Here is a 16,871-nt window from a genome sequence, read left to right as displayed (position 1 = left end):
GGACTGACACAGCATATGGAGCATGGGATGATGCTGTTTTCAGTGATCTTAACAATGAGCTCAGTAGCTACAGGAGATCCTGAATTGTGGGGGAGATAGCAGCAGCTGCCTGAGGGGTGGGCACCCAGAAGGTGCCATGAGCATCAGGACACCTGGAGATCCAGTCCGTGACACTCAGTCTGTGTCTTTCTGCATTACTAAATGTTTGCAAATGGAAAAATCCTGCATAAAAAACTTTAAAGTGAAGTGGTGACAGCAGGGCTCTCTGGGGGGTACTGAACACCCAAGAGAAGAGTGGTGGTAAAAATAGAGTGGACTGGGAACCAAGTGCTCCAGGTTCCCCAAAAAAATTAGTTTACAAGTTTATTAAAGGTTTTCAAGAACCTTTCCTTAGTGTTGATGTCAGAACATAAAGCATTTTTGGATGAAGAACTGACAATGGTTTTTTGTGGAAGAATCTATACAAGGAAAAATAGTCTTGATTGTTATTTGTCACATGTCTGAAAATAACCCTGCAGCGGAACAGCGATGTTAAGCACAGATCAGTGATGAAGTGAACAACTTGACTGTATTATTTTTCTCCTGTAAATGGCTTGTTTCACTTTGTTTGTCGGAGCATGGTTTCGGCTGAGCTTGTTTGTATGCACAAACTGGATAGTAGTGAAGTTGGGAAATCATTTGACCTTCTGATCTGTGTAATCACTTGACAGAGACACGTTGCAATATTGGTATGTCATGGCTTTAGGTGGTTTGGTAACATAAATGAGGCTGGTAACATGAGCTCCATGTGTTTTTCAAATATGCTTATTTACTGTAGCAGTTTTTAAAGTATTATACATCAGCCAACCCTGCAGCTGGACTGGAAATGCCTTTTGAAGCTTTGAAATTGACTGTGGATTTTGTATATTGGAAAGCTGAGAGGCTGAATTCTGAATAACACACCCCATGAAGGAACAAGTATGTTTTAACATTTAAAGTCTTTGGTGGCTTGAAGAGAAGGGTTGTGGTGACAAAATTCCAGATTCTGAGCCCCATGATAGAGGTCCGTGGCCTTGTATCTACAGTAAAAGCAGTGATCTTTGAGCATCTTGGTTATTTTGGGAAAATGTTCAGACAATGCATCAGTCTAGTTTTGAAACAGCTTCAAACATTTCACCACTGAAACCTCTAAAGCAAATGTTACAGAACATGCAGCTTGTCTGTTTATCTTCTCTAAGACTATGTGAAGTCTTATGTGAAATGTGATAAGAATCGCAGTATCTCCTTTGGTTGCTCAACATGAGAAGCTGATGAAGAGACAGTCATCTACAAGACATTCTTCAGAATAGCTGCAGAACAGATAGCTTTGCTAGGCTGTCTCTGTAGAGGGGTGAAGGTGAGATTGTAACCCAAGTACGTAGGCATGGTCTTTCTTTTAAACCTGGCCTAGCATAAGTGAGGGCTTTGTTTTGGCTTAGCCATAAAATCCATGTTTCCAGCATTTCTGGGGTTTAACCACTCCCCTGTTCTCTTGTCTGTGCTGCTGTTCCTTCATCTGTCTTTTATCTGTCCTTGCTGTCCCAGGGCTCAGGTGGGTTGTTCCTTGCTGTGGGTCTGGCAGCAGTGCATGGGATGGATCACTGGTCCTGGGAGGGTGCACACCACTGCTCCTCCATCCCGGCACCTCACCAGGCATGTCAGCTCAAACCTGCAAAAAGAAAATTTACCAAAAGGTAAAGAAGAGTTGATTTCTACCCCTTACGTGGTTTCTACCCCTTACGTGGCAGGCTGAAGCCCCTGTACCAGTAAAGTGGTGTTTAGACGGATGAAATGAGTTTTGCACAAACCCCATGCCAGAGCCTGCCACCAGAGACCAGTACGTTCTCAGTCACTGCTGTTCCACTAGAGAAGAGCTCATCATCTTCTCTGGGGAGCTACAAGGTCCAGGGAATTCAGGGGGAAAGAGATAATTTTTTTCTTTTCTTACCCCTTATACAGTCATAGTGCATCTTTTGTATATCACTCCTCCAGTGAAGGTGTGGATACTAAGGATGTGAAAAAGAAGAGCGTGTAAATCATTCCTCATAACAGAAATACAGAAACCAAATGTTTTTGAGTGCTTGAGTGTGAACTAAACTGAGGACAGAATTTAAATCATAGGGTAACATGAGGGATGGGACACACACAGACAGTAGGGACAGCATTTAGCAAAGAGGGTGGAGTGATTTAGGTAATCCTTGCAGGTGACTTTCCCCTGTGGAAAACCGAAATCCTTTAACCATCATGAAGGTTGCACTAAAGCCAATGGGGAGTGCTCGCGTAGAGCTTTTCCTTTATTATGTTTTTTTATTTCTGGAGCTGTTTCCCCAGTGTTTATGATCTGACAGCAGTAATGAGTCACTGTATCAAAGCTGTGGCCAGGAAAGGGAAAAAAAAAATTGTCTATACCGAATGTCGTGGACTGATGCTGTGTGTGGCAACACAAATAAAGGTGCTGTATGGTTAATGCTGTGAAATTTGGCTCACAGAATGTACCTGCTTTTAAAAAGCTTAGCAAGTAAGATAATCTGTTATTATTTCATTTGTAGGAGTAAAACAAGGGAAAAAATCCTCTCTTGGTCTTATCTACATGTGTTAAATTTTGCAGTAATCTCTGTAATGACGGGCTGGGGAAAGATGAATGCTTTTCAGTTTCTGAAGTTCTTACGTAGAGGAGGTGTCTTTACCTCTTGTTGGTATGGCTGTGAATGTGGTCACTGGTTGCTTTTTTTTCCCCCCACTTCCCTGCCTTGTTGACAACCAGCTGGCACAAGTGGATTCAAAATTGGGATAAATACTCCAGGTGTTACAAGCTTCTCTGATCCCTTTGTCCATATTTAATCTAATCTCAAATTAAATGAATGCTATTGATTAGATTCCTTTCAAACGTGTATGGGTTACTCAACGTGTGGCAAAATGTTATTCTTTTCTTGTGTGAGTGGAGCATAGAAGCTGAAAGTATACAATTAATTTGACTGCAGTTTCTTGAAAATTGTATGCTGGATTTCTGTGAACACGCTGTATGGAACAATATTTCAAGCAAATTATTGTTATTTACTGTGGATTTTGCCTGAATATTGAAAGTCAACAATTATGCTTCTTTTTGGTTATTAATGGCTTTTTATTTTGAAAAACCTGGCCAATTCTTTCTCAGAGTTGCTGGCCCTAATGCTGATCTTCAGAGAAAGCATTAAGTAGCACAAGGCATAACTTCACAATGCTGTTATTTTGCTGCATCAATGACTATTATATTAAGTTTAAAGTGCTGATGAATTTGGTGGGGACATGGGTTGCTGAGTCCTCACCAGGGATGAGGGTCTGTTGTGGGGTGGTTGCTGAAGATGGATAGGTCAGTGATGGCTCACATGAGCAGTATGAGTGGTGTTGGCTCCCTCCTCCCTGGCTGCATCCCATGGGAGAGGTGCCACTCCTTGAGGACTGGGAGGTTTCCAGCTGTGGCACAGCCAGCCTTGCAAGCAATCTGCTATAAATCCCAGAGGAGGTAGTGATGTGCCCCCTGCCCTCCCCACAAATGCACAAAGGAAATCCTGAGCTTTTTGCAGGTGTGCTGCTTTCTTGGGCCCCCTTTTCCTTCCCATTTTCATTGAGTAAGTGTGACCAGTTGGATGGCCCTTGAGAGATGGAGTGTTGTTTGTTGTGTGGAGAAAACGGGCTGATGCAGATGGGTCCTTGGGTTTTCTTCTGCCTTTCTACTTATATGTGATTTTCCAATCACAGGTGTCTTCGGATCTGCATGGCACCTGCCTGCCCTGATCATTTATGAGCTGCTGTGGTGACCACCTCTGGTTAAACATCACCATGATCTCCTTGGGAACAGCATTAGCCTTTTCTGCATACTGAATTCCCTGAAAAAAACTGGGGTGGCTGTATTTTGGTGTTGCTGTCAGGGTGAGAATCTGTCACCAGCTTTCAAGACAAAGGATGTGTCAGAGAAGGTTTTTAAGTAGGTGTGTACATTATAGTGGATGATTTATCTGCTTAGTATAGACCATCCCCATGGTCACTTAACTGCTGGTTCATTTAGGTTTTTGTTAAATGCATTAATTGGAGGAGGGAATGTCCTTGATTTATTATATTGGATTAGACAGGCAAACCTTGAGGTAGTCTTGTCTTTATTTCTTGATTACAGTTACACAATTAAAATTGCAGTTTCCTTCCTGCGAAGGGTTCCTTTCAACACAAACTCTGTTCTCCTGATACGCAGAAAACTGTGTTTATGGAGAACTGTAAAACAAGGTTGGTAAGAGAAATCTTTTCTACCTGGAGAGTTGATCCATGTGTCAGAAACTGGTTCTCAAGGCAAGGGGTGGAAAGTTGGATGGTCCAGGAGTCTTGAAAAAGGTGTGTTGCAAAACAAGTAAGAAATAAGTGCTGCCTTGAAAGTCCTTGGGTTTCAGTTCCCTTTTGAAGGTAAAGCAGTACATGCAAGGTTGAAAAATGTCAGAGCAGTCACCTATATCAGCAAGTAAATTGGAAACCAGTGGTGATAAGATATTCAAAGAAGCATGGAGGGTGCTGTCCTGGGCATAATGTAGTTTATCTGACCCATCAGTCTGGTTCACTGGCAGTTTCAGTTGCGAGGTGGGACTAGCTAAACAGAGAACAGATTTTTCTGTGAGAAAGAGACGTTCATTTGAATTCTTCAGTGAAGCCTGGCAAGTGTTAGGGGTGTCAGTGTTTCTCCTGGTTGCTTCTGCAGAAAACAAGAGATGGTTCCCAGAGGTTCAAGTCTGGAGCTTGGACGGGCCCTTCTGGAGTTTGCTTCTGTAGAGGTTTCTCTTATAAGATACCCAGAGTTTCTGTAGGGCCATGAAAATCTTCACTTCTTTATTTAGTTATGTTTGAGAAGCTCCAGGGTCTTGGAGGAGCAGACTGGGTCAGTGTGGTTCTTCATCTCTTCCTGCAAGAGTGTGTAAGATAAAATGAAATATTTGAAGCTTGAGGTTCAATCCAAGCAACACCAGGGAGCTGACCGTGCTCTTCACTCGACACCCTCTCCCAGTACGGCCCCTCTAGGTCTAGTCTGTATTTGGGATCCTAAGGTAAAAGCAAGGGGAAGATGGTTCCTCAGAGGAATAGTGTTAAACTATTAGCACTGGGAAATGTAGAAATTATTTCTTAATTTTTGAGGGCTGTTGATAGTTTTCATCAGAGTTTCCTTAGTTGCAGTGTGTGTTTTTAATCAATGGCTGTGGCATTTTCAGAAATCATCTACAGCTTTGCACTCCAGGTCAGCCAGGCTGTTGTGCCAGGTCGAATGAAAGTCTGTCTCTTCACTTTTTGAAACTGCCTAAATGTAAGCAAAAGGTCCCTGCGACCTAGTCAAGGATAAAAATCCAGCCTGTGTGTACCTGTGGAGTCACGATTCTAACTGCTTCAGTAGTAACCTGAAGCTGGTTGTCTTGAAATCTTCCTGTTTTGTCCAGTAGTGACTGATTGCTCACTTTCTATTTTTCCAGACCAGGTGCTTGTAGGTGGTTCAGAGCAGAACAGGCAGTCTGATTCTCACCTGCTCTTGTACTCTCTAAATTTTATTTAGGTTTGCAAAAAAGGAAGGCATTTAAGGAACAGATAAAGGACAAAATGGCATTGAAGCATTCCCCCCCCCCCGCCTTTTTTTTCCTTCATGGTTTAGGTGAAAGGCTTTCAAAGAGTAATTCCTGAGTGTCTTTCCCTATTGTTCTTGCAGACCTATGGAAGATGTGTCCTACCTTCATGCTCTACCATTAGTACTGTGAGTTGCAGAAGTATAAGATGCTTCCCTGCAGCTAAGTGCTGCTCCTAGGTAGACAGCAATGAGCTCTGCTGATGTCAGACTAGTGAATTTCTCTATTACTCTTTTTTTATTTCTCTTTCCCTTTTCTCTCATCTTGCCTCAATCCTTTTATCTCAGACTCGCGATTCCTCACTGCTGAGCGTCGGGACAGTGGGATCTCTAGGAGGCAAGGGTTAATGTTGTTTGTTTGCAGGAGGAGGGTGGGGAGTGCTGCAGCGAGGCTGAGATGAAAGGTACCACCGGGAAGTGGTTTTCTTGGCTGGGGAAGGTAGAAATGCTTTTAGCCTTGTGACCCAGTTGACTGGTGTTGAGTTCCATGCCACTGCGAGGTAGCAAGCCCAAGGGCAAGGGCTTATTCTGTGGTTTTTGGTGTGGAAGAGTTTCCCAGGAGTTAGTGTATAATTTTCACTCGAAGGCTTGTCTCCATTGTTCACACAAAGGCTCCTCACAACAGCCCTTGTCTGAAGTTTCCCCACAGTGCCTGGCCAGTGCTGCTCAGTTCTGCGGGCCCTTGGTTGGAAACATACAACTTGAAACATACAACTTGCATGATTTGAAGTTTCTCTCCAAGTAAGAGTAATTATTGTTGTCTAGGTAAGCACCGTGCGATGTCCCCTACTCCTCTTCCTTTGGTTCAAAGCATCCTTTTTCTTCCTGGGACTGTGCAAAATTCCAGTACTCGTTGTGTTTGCACTGCACAGCATTTGGTGTGAACAAAAAAAAAATGGGTGATACATCACCTAAAGCACTGACTCAGGGTTTTTTGGAAGTACGGGAATTGAACTCGGGTAGACTTTTGATTTGACTGTTGTCAGGCCTGGCTGTAGCTCTCCCACCCTGTCTCGGAACAGGCATTTAAATGTGGGATGCATCTGCAGTCATTCATAGCATCCCTGCTGCCTAATGCCTCACTGTATGAGGGGTGGTTTTGGTGGAGGCTTTCCTTCCTCCAGGTTATGCTATCAACAAGCTTTGACCTACTTGGTCCTTCTAGCATGAATTTTTGCCTTGCTTGGAGGTACCTTGGCCAGATAAAGAGGTGAGTGGTGTTCACCAGGCTGAAAGTAGGGGAAGGTTTGTAGTCATGGTTAACAGGAAACAGTGGAGACTGTAACAAACCAAGCATGAAAGCAGGAGTGGGTGTTTGGATAGAGAGATGGTTTTCCTTTGGCGGGATGAGGGGGTGGGGAATACACCAGGCAGAAGAAGGTTCAGAGATTTGAGAGATAAACTTTCCAGAACAGCACCTGCAGTAATTTGGGGCACAGTAGCTCAGGCTGGTGTAGAGGAGCTGATGTGATGGTACTGTGTGTTGGTTCCCTGCTGTTCTTTCAGGTCCCTTGTGCAACTGGTTTTCACAAATGTGGAAGGGAAATTGAGCCAGTCTTTTGGGTAAAACACTAATGCTTTCTGATGTGATGGTTTTGTGTGTTACGGGTGCTTAAGGAGCCTCATGTTTATTTTACACCACAGGGATGCAGAGAGCTGGTGGCCAAAATACGTCAAGTGTTAGAATCCAGGTCTTTCTGCAAAATACCCAAACCTGTGTTAGGTTCTGTGGGGGACAAACTCTCTTAGTGATGGAGCGGGTAATAATCTTAAAGCATGTCTTCAAAAATGAGGAGTGATTACTTTGGAAACATAAATAAATATCCTTATTGGATTGTTACAGAAATGTAAGACAATTGGCAATAGAATCGAATCTTTTGGGTGGTTTGCAGCTTTCTGAAGCTGTGTCTGCATTGTTCACCAATGCAGGGCAAAAGCAGTGGCTCTGTGGAGGGAAGCAGCTGGTGCCATAGACCTGACATCCATCCCAGGAGCTTTCCAGAGGTTTTACACTGTCCCAGATCTGATCCAGTCCTGTGAGGTTGAGAGTTCGGCACTGAGCATAGGCTCAAAGGGGTGCTCCTGGAGCTGGTGGGGTTTCACTGGAAAGGAATCCAGTTGATGTTTGCTGAGCCTGCTCTATGATGTTAATTAAAATGCACTAAGTGAAGCCTAATGCCCTTTGTCCCAGAAGTACTCTGGATTTGAACTGAAATGGTAAAGGCACCCTTGGAGTCTGTCACTGCAGTCAGACTCCAGTTGCTCTTTACATGTGAATATTCCAGCATATGAGCTGGTTTAAATGACACCTTTGTTCTGAGTGAACTCTTAAACTTCCCTTGTTTATATTTTAATTGCTTTTAGAAAATTCCTAAATGGTAGAAGAGCTGTTTCTATTTGTGGCGTGCTGGTTTCCAAGCCATACAGGGTACAGAGATGAGTTTTCTGAATTCTTTCCAATACCAAAGTTTCTTCCTTGCTTTTTCTTTGCTAGTGTAATGGTTCTTCTCTGAGATCTTCAATACCATAATATGTGCTTACATTTCAGAAAGAATCACTTTCATGGAAAGTTAAATAAATAAATATTATAATCAGTGAAGCATCATAAATAACTTTTATGTCTAAATCAAGCTATTAAAAGCTTTTTTATTTTTAAGTAGATAGGGGAATAAAATAGCTGCATAGTTCATAAAGTGGTATACTATTACTGCCTGCTGTGCCCATGAATTATGCCAGCTTTTTACACTTGGGAAGTAAAAAGCGGATTAGAACTGTGATCAATGTATTATCCTATATTTCTTATTGTACATTATATTTCCTTTTTGAGAACCTTTGTAGACTAAATGGCTACTAATGACATAATTACAATTGTTTGTCACCACCATAATGTGTGATTTCCTATCTCATCATGAAGATGTAAGTTAGATAAAGGAGGAGTTTTGGCAGGAAGACAAAGTGCAGTGATTTATTAAAGACCAGATGTGGTTGTTAAAAGCTTTTCTACAGAAGGCTCAATTGAGTGATGTGAAATAGGAACGAAAGCTCCGAACACCACAGTCAGTGGTTCTTGGTGTGAGTGACACAGTTGCTCAGAGGAGCATGACAAATTAGCGGCGTGTTTTATTGTTGTGTACAAATTTGTGTTTGAATTTAAGCAGAATAAAAAGTTCAAAATTGCTCATGCTATTAAAGTGGATGTTTAAAGGAAATAATTACTCTGAAATGGAGTGGATGACTTGAAAACCTTGAATTCCATGAAAACAGCTCAAGATCATGTTAAGTCAAAGGATCTGAGGTCTTTGAAAGAAGAGGGTTTACAGAGACGATTGACAACAGCAAAAGCAAGTGTGCTGGCATATTAATTGTTTTGATGCAGGCAGAAAATCAGTGTAAATCAGCATAAGTCCATTGAAGACAAGCTGGGGAGTGGGTTGTCTGTGTCCCCCTGCAGAGGCTGGTCTTCACACATCCTTCCAGAACAGGTGGACGCTCCAGAGGCAGAGGAGACTGCACAGAGCAGATGCTGAGCGTGGCCCTAACATTGTGTGCTGGCTGTGGGGAAGTGAGGGCCAAAGCCTAAGAAAGGGCAATTAAGGAGGAAATAATTTGTTCTGTAGCTCTGAACTTTTGCACTGAGCAGCTTGGCTGTGTTTGCCGAGGAGCTGTGGCCAACCCCTATCCCATGGGAATGCTGTTTCAATGCTTTTCCCCGTCCTTACGCAGCGCCGTCTCTTGGTGTTTTTCATGTTTGTGTCTTGTTGTGCAGTTGTGTGGCTCTGGCTGCTTTCCCCCACCACCTCTCAGTGCAGACTTCCCACCACCACACGTCCTCCTCAGGACCTCATGCTTGCCAGAATGTTTTCCAGCTGCTCACACTGTTGTGCTGGGCCATGTGCTGCCTATGGTCAATTGTCTGTGCCAGCTGCTGATGTGTTTTGAGGCATGGGTGGTTTTGGTGTAGCTTCAGCTGAAATTGTAATGTGCATCTGTTTGTCTGTTGAATATAATACTGTTAATTATTGATAGCTATTGACAATATTTGTGAAGCAATCAGTAGTGATGGGTGAATTCTGAAGACAGCATAGAATAATGGAATGGTTTGGGTTGGAAGGGACCTTAAAGATCATCCACTTCCAAACCCCTGCTATGGGCAGGGAAACATTCCACTAGACCAGGTTACTTGGAGCCCCATCCACATCTTTCTGGGTTTTTTGTCGCTCTCAGCTGTTACTCTGATCTAAACTCACAAAAGTCAAGATATTCAGTTGGGGAGATGTAATGATAGCTTCAATACCTCTTTTGCCCTTATTTATTTTAGGGGTCTTAACACTTCCACTTTGTCTTCTTGTGTCTTGCTTAGACATGTCTTGTGTCTTGCTTGACGTGGCAGGTGGCTGATAGGTGGTGGGGAGGGAGCAAGAGAAATGTTCAGAGAAACAGCTTCTGATAAGCATCAGAAATTCTTATAGACAAGCCTTGTGGTCTGGGAATTCTGCTGAAATGTCATGAAACTGGTTTTATTTGAAGAGTCTGCTGCTGCTCTAGGTTAGGCACTTTCCTGGTTTTGCAGCTTACTGTGATACTGGTTTCCACTGAAGCACAGGAAGTTTGGAAAGAATATTAAAATAGAATAAAATATATTGCAGCCTTTTAATGAGTCTCTCATCAGATTTTGACTTAAGATTTTTCTTAATACTTTTTTAAATCATTACTTTATCTGAACTGGTAAACCCATCCCCTTTTATGAATAGAGTTTAAGCTAACTTTGAATTTCCTGTCTTCCTGTTTAATCCAGACCTTTATCATTGCTAGCAGGCTAGGAAAAATACTATTGTCTCAGAGTCTGGGATAACCAAAAGTCCGGTTTGGACACATTCAATCTAATGACTTTATAGAAGCATTTTTCAAATGCATTTTTGTTTTCTGCTGTCCTTTGTGTTTGGGTTATGTTTCCCTGTTCCCAACACAATTAGAATGTTGTAGCCTTTCAAATGAAATGCCTTTCCTTTTTTTTTTTTTCTTTTTCACTTCTGTCTTCTTTTAAGCCCTTCTTGCTGTTCTCTCCTATAGAAATAAATCTTACTGCTACAAGCATCACAGATTCATTGTCAAAACTTAATGAGTGGCATTTTAGTGATAGAAATCAAGTTGAAATACCAGTTCTGGATTGCTTTGCACTGTTGAGCAATGGCAGGCAGACTGGTTAGTATGGAGAAGAGACTACAACTAGAATTTCTTCATTACCTGTGTGACTTCTGCCCCCTTGACTTTGGTTGTGCTCAGGTTCATGGGCAGTCAACAACTGATTTAAAGACATGGAGGTCAAAACAGTGTTGTGTAAGATCTTTGGTGGCTTTTTGTGTTCCCATGGGTGTCTCGGGTGTTGCAGAAGCACAGTCACCTGGAGGCTCCTCAGGCCTAGGATTCAAAGGGGCAGGGGGTCACAGGATGAGCAATATAGGAAGAGGTTCCAAGGGAGGACAAAGGGAGGCAGGACATTTTGGTCTCTGCAGCAGAACGTTTCTAATGGAACAGAAATGCTTCCTCTTGTATAGTGTTGTGTGTTATCTCTGCAGTGGGTGGATGTGTTCAGGTAGGATATCCCAGATCTGCAGGACAAACCCCAAATCTCAACAACTTCAGTAGTCTTTTTTAAAAAAAAAAAAAAAAAAGTGGCTGCTACCACTGTTACAGAACATTTACCTTTCTTGATGTGAGATGGTAAGAAAATGCTGCAAGTGGGGCTGTCACAGCTGCAAACAGAGCAAAGCAGACACCACAGAAATGTTTAGCCCTGAGTAATAGCCATGTAGAATTAATAAGGGTGGGTGAGAGTTAGTTTTTTGGGCAAAATTTCCCTGGGAATGGTTGTCTGTAATATTCTCACAGCTTGTTTTTGCTTGTTTTGGTGTCCACTTCTGTGAATTTTGTAACATGCTTTGTGTGAGGAGCTTCTCAGCAGCACTGAAGTGATTCTGTATAATTTGTATTCACTGTTAATTTTAGTAACTGTGCTGAGATTTGAATTACGCTAATCAACTTTTCTTGTAATTTGTATAATTTACATACTGTACACACACTGCAAATGCAGGACTCTGGTGCAAAACAAAGTTTAATTAGTGTAACAGAGCCACATCAGCTTTCCAAGTGATTGATTTCTGAGCGTGGAAGATATCTGTACCAACAGATTAGAGCACTAAAATATCCAGTGTTAGTGTAGGGCCCCAGTGGGTTTTAGATGAGTAGAACCAGCACAATTACTTGTAACCAGCCCTGTTCATCTATCACTTGACCCACCTTCCCCAAATATTTGGCTTGTGCATAGGGGGGCACTGAGAAGTTTATGGGTGTCTTGGTCTCTCTGGTTGCTTCTGCAGCTTCCCATTGATAGGAGGGATTGGAGGATGTTCATCACCTGCCCTGGTTCTCCTGGCCCATCTCCGCTTGTGTACCTCATCTTACTGATGTTTCTCTTGCTCTGTGGAAATGATTTCCCTTCTGAAGGACTGGTGACTGTTGATGTTCAGTGATCTGACTCTGAAAAGTGTATGGGTTTGCAGACAGAATTGCAAATTTGATTGGTTTTTAACGTTGTGTTATTTGTGGCTCCTGCCTTTCAACTCCAAATCACTTGCTTAGTACTTCTGGTTTTGCTTAGTTTCAAGTGTGTTTTTTGGTTATTTTATGGTGATACCTCAGCAACAAAATGAAGAGGAGACCCTGGTTACATAACGGCAACAAAACTGTTCGTTTCACAAAATTCTGACAGATCTAGAAAACAAAAAAACTTGGGGCAAGAACAAAACAATTTTGCCTTTCTTGGTTGAATGTGCTTCAGTTCTTGTGATCTTGGACAGCATCTGCAACAAATGAGAATCTGGTGAACTTTACACTTAGTTCTGAAATACTTTCTCTGTAAAAAAGAGAGTATTGATCCTTTAGAACAAATGTTTTTTCTTGAAAAGTCTGTAGGTAAATTAACAGGTGTAAAGCGGGTGAGAGAATAATAAACCTGAGAGTGCTTGAGCTGGGGTGAGGATCACTGTCAGTCCAAACGACATGTGGCTTTTAGACTCTCATTTCTACAGCTCGTTTGCTGCAACTAGAAAGTCCCATCTGTGCTTGTTTTAACTTTTGCAGTATTTGTCCAGTTGAGCTCCATGACATGATCTCCAGGTGGAAAGCCCAGCCTGCTCATAAATTGCTGCACACCCTAGGCTTTATTTCCATGTCTGATCAGGCACTGTGGGTTGTCTCCTCTCACTGTGTTGGTTATGACTTGGGAACTGTATTCTCTCATCCTTTCAGGGCCGTTAATAGCAGGGAAAGGTTTTAATGTCGATTTTTGTAGCCATTATGTTAATACCATTGTTACCTAATTAGCATCCGTCATACCTTTGTATAGGACATTGGATGGGCAAGTATAAATGCAATGGACTCTGAACATTTTATGAGGTGGTACTGTGAAACTACTTCACTCATCATTACTTAAGAGCCAGAGATTTGGCCTTAGGTATTACATCATGTGAAAACCAGTAGACAAAAATGGTGATCAATTTTTTATTATAATAAAGTTTTAATATGAGGCATTTTTAGATATGTGTCATGAATATATGAGTCATGTATTTCACACCAAACCAAACCTATTATGATTATATTTCTACTTCAAGGGGTTTTCAGTATTTAAATACTAAATTTAATTCTATGGTTAAAAAATGATTCATATTCAAATCTATTTTTATGCTTTATAATTAAATAAGAAAATATTGCTTGTACCTACACTTTTACTATTCTGGGTTGTATTATAATTATTTCTTTAATTTGACCCATAAAAACAGTCCATTTCTTCATTAGTAAATTACAAGGATATCGCAACAGAAAAATGAGTTTTGGAGGTGTCTTACCATATCTAATGGGAATTTCAGTTTGGGATTTTCTCATTTCGTTCATTTGTTCCTTTTGTAAAACATGGAGATACTTTCTAGGTGAATTAATCCCTTCAAAGGAGCAAAATAACTTCCTTTTCGGAAAGGGTTATTAGAGACTTATTCTTTATAATCTTAAATACCACTTGTGTTAGGCTGAACAATGCAAGAAAAAATTACACTAGTTTAAAAAAAAAAAAAGAAAAAATTATTACCAACGAAAGCCAAGTATATTACAATTATGTGATCATGGAAAAGTGAGCTTTCTACTGGGGAAAAACGTGATCTAGATTCCCATGAAATTTCTAAGTTTAAGTATTTTTGTAAATTAGGTTGTTCCTAGTTAAACAGGTGGCTTTAAAGGCTGGTTTCACTGTTGTTTTAATCATAGTTTAGTTACCATGGAGAAATATGCAAGTTAGCATTTATACACAGAAGTGAAATTTATGCTGCATAGATAATAGCCTAAATTTAGCATGACTTAAGTTTACCACTTCCTTAAGAAAAAAGATATACATGTTTTATTATTATACTATCACACTATCAAGAAGTTAATTTCTTTAAAATATTTTAAGATTTAAAAGTCAAATTTTGTTGTCCTGAAATGAACACTCTTTTCTCTTTTTTTTTTTTTTTTTTTTTCTTCTCTCTAGCTTGAATTTATTTTTCCCCCCTTTGATTTTTTTTTGGTTGATTTCTCGAGTTTGAGTTTTAGACAAGTTCAGTGCATGGTGTGGAGCTGGTTTTTATCTGTGCGACTGGCGCACGGCAGTTCAGCGAGGGACTTCACTGGAGGGAAATCTGTGTTGTACAATTTATTGAGGCATTTCAGCTGTTTGACCCAGAGTTTATCAGAATGGAGATTTCTGTTACTGAACTAAAACAATTCTGGGAGAGGGAAGAAAGTGTATGAGAAATCATAACATTGTGTTTTAGAGAATAGAGCCTGTCCTGGCTCAGCCAAGCCTTGTGAGCAAGGGGAGATGCTGAGTGTCTTTGGCTGACCTGGAGAGCTTGTTTCTCTCACCCAGATGCCCTTTCCTAATTTAACTTTTTTTTTTTTTTCCCCCCTTGTTTTTAAGTTTAACAGTCCTGTCTGTAGGACCTCGCAGCGGAGATAAGTTTTCAAGGACAAATGTTGTAAGAGTAGCATGATCCAACAGGAGGTCCCCCAGCACACCGAGTGCAGCAGATCCCTTTCAACACCAGCTGTTCTCACAGATATAGATTGCTGCAGTGAAATTTTCTTAATATAATTCAGGAAGCTCTAGAGAATTCTCCAAAACAACTGTGCCAACAAGGAAAATGTTGAATTTTTCATCAGCTGCCCAACGCTGAGAGTTAGTGGGCAATCCGTTCATTCATGACCAGATGTTCAGTGTAGTAACGCTCTGCAGTTAACTTGAACCTTGTGGCCTGTTTTCCGGCGGTTGCAAGGACATTGGCAGCAGCCTGGCACGGGAGGATTGCGGCCTGAGAAGGTGCAAGATCCGCCTGCGTGTCCGTGGCTGCCTGGTTTTCCACCAGTGACCAGACAAGGTAGGGAGTGATGGAGGAGGGAGAGGCTGCAGCATCAATCATCACAGGGGCCTGGCGAGAAGCATCTTTATTTTGCAGCTCTGTTATCAGAGGAGAGGGCTGACCAATTTTTATCTTCTGCCTTCAAAAGGAAGGATTAGCTTTTTCTTTCTGTGTGCAGGGTGGGGTTAATGCTTAATGTTGTGTGTCATAACTTTGGTTTCTTACCCTTTTTCTTTGTGGCAAAATGATCAGAAGGCAGCTGACTGGGAACTTTGCACAGCTGTGTGGGTGCATTGAGGTGGGTACGGTCAGGGTGGTGGTAACTCCACCTCAGCCCCATCTTGAACTCAGCTGAAAGAAGAGAGTTGACTCCTGAGTAGACTCGGCCGCTTGCTCAATCTCATGGTTTCTTTCATAAAGATGCATTTATGCCTTATGCCATTTCAGTGTGTTGTGTTAGGCACTAGTACACAGAAAAAAATAGTATTGAGTAGGAGTTCTGGAATAAACGGTGTGATTTTCTACTTTGAAAAGGATTCTTCCTTTAAATGATTAACTGTGTTTGATTCTGGGTATGCCAGCTGGCTAGAAGAGGAAAGGCAGGATTTGATAATGTTTAGTTTTTTCTTAGATGTTACAAGAATCTTAATTCCTTCCTTCATTGTATTTCAAAATAATATAACTATAGATTTCAAAGTGGAACCGTCGATGAAACTGCTATTATCTTACGCTGTCACAATAGCCGCACTTTCTCAGGTTCCTTTGATGAGCAAGGGGAAAAAATCCCTTTTCTTTAAATGCAGTAGTTTGGGCTTTGAACTTTCAGGCATACTCTCGAGGAGGGAAAAATCTCTCCTAGGCATGTTTTTGAAAATGATAGCCCTTCTAACACGGTGTGCAGCAGCTCGAGCAGATGGGAGGCAGTACCCACACTTGCCCCAAGAAAGGAGTTGTTGCCCAGCTCCACGAGCACTGGGGTGAGGAACTGCGCGCCCGCCTCGCGTAACGGTAGCGTGACCATCGCTGGCCGGGGCAGGACACCCGTCCAACTGTCATCTGTGCTCGAGCACAGCCCTCCCAGCAATGATGTTTGTTTTGGCACGGCTTTCTGGCTCTAATTTGTCAAGTTGCACTGAAACCCTCCCTCTGCATTTCCTGCTCAGGGAGAGGAACCTTGTTGCATATTGTGTTCAGCCCTGGAAATTCATCTTTATTGTGCTCATGAAGTTGAGCTTGTCCTGTCCTCCGAAAGGGCAGGGGAAAGTTTTGCAAACAAGTTTGTTCGCTTAGAAACAGCAGCAAGAAAATGCCCTAAACCATAAACTGGAGGAATAAAATGTGGGTAAATAAAAGTAAAAGTTCATTTCTCTCTTGGTTTTGTTTTTTGGGGTGGTGTTTTTTTTGTTTTGTTTTGTTTTGTTTTAAAGGCAGGATGGGGGAATAATAGCCTTGTTTTCATTGATGAGAACTTGCTGATAGAAAAATGAGAACAAGTTTACAGTAGCTTTGACATTAGTTACCTTTATTCAGCATGCTCCAGCTGCATTGAGCCCTCAGGAAGCCTTCACCATGCACACAGTTTGTTCTTGGGTGTGAAAGCAAACAGTATTTGAGTTGGCAGTAACTTCCCTTTTAGAGAAGTTTGCTGCCTCGGCAAGAAACCGCAGTGTGAGCTTTCTGCTGTTGAATGTTTCCACTGGCAGGATGGCCTTTTTCCACATTTCCTTGGTTTAAGGAAACAGATTTTGAACTTTTTTTTTTTTTTTGTAAAGACAAAATGC

General features: G+C 41.7%; 1 protein-coding gene across 13 annotated transcripts in view; it reads left to right on the top strand.

Annotated features, from left to right (window-relative positions):
- The window catches only part of FOXP1 (forkhead box P1), a 398,607-nt gene that overhangs the window by 113,286 nt on the left and 268,450 nt on the right, over positions 1–16,871 (top strand). The window contains exon 2 of one of the 13 annotated variants that reach the window (XM_069027480.1): positions 3,757–3,986. The exons of the other annotated variants lie outside the window; for them this stretch is intronic. The gene's annotated coding sequence lies outside the window, so the exon portion shown is untranslated. The remainder of the gene's footprint in view (positions 1–3,756; positions 3,987–16,871) is intronic. 13 annotated transcript variants of the gene reach the window in all.

This window comes from Aphelocoma coerulescens, chromosome 12, assembly GCF_041296385.1.
Source record: "Aphelocoma coerulescens isolate FSJ_1873_10779 chromosome 12, UR_Acoe_1.0, whole genome shotgun sequence".
Taxonomy (NCBI): domain Eukaryota; kingdom Metazoa; phylum Chordata; class Aves; order Passeriformes; family Corvidae; genus Aphelocoma; species Aphelocoma coerulescens.
The sequence above is the reverse complement of the archived record's forward strand: the minus strand, read 5'-3'. Positions and strand labels throughout refer to the sequence as shown.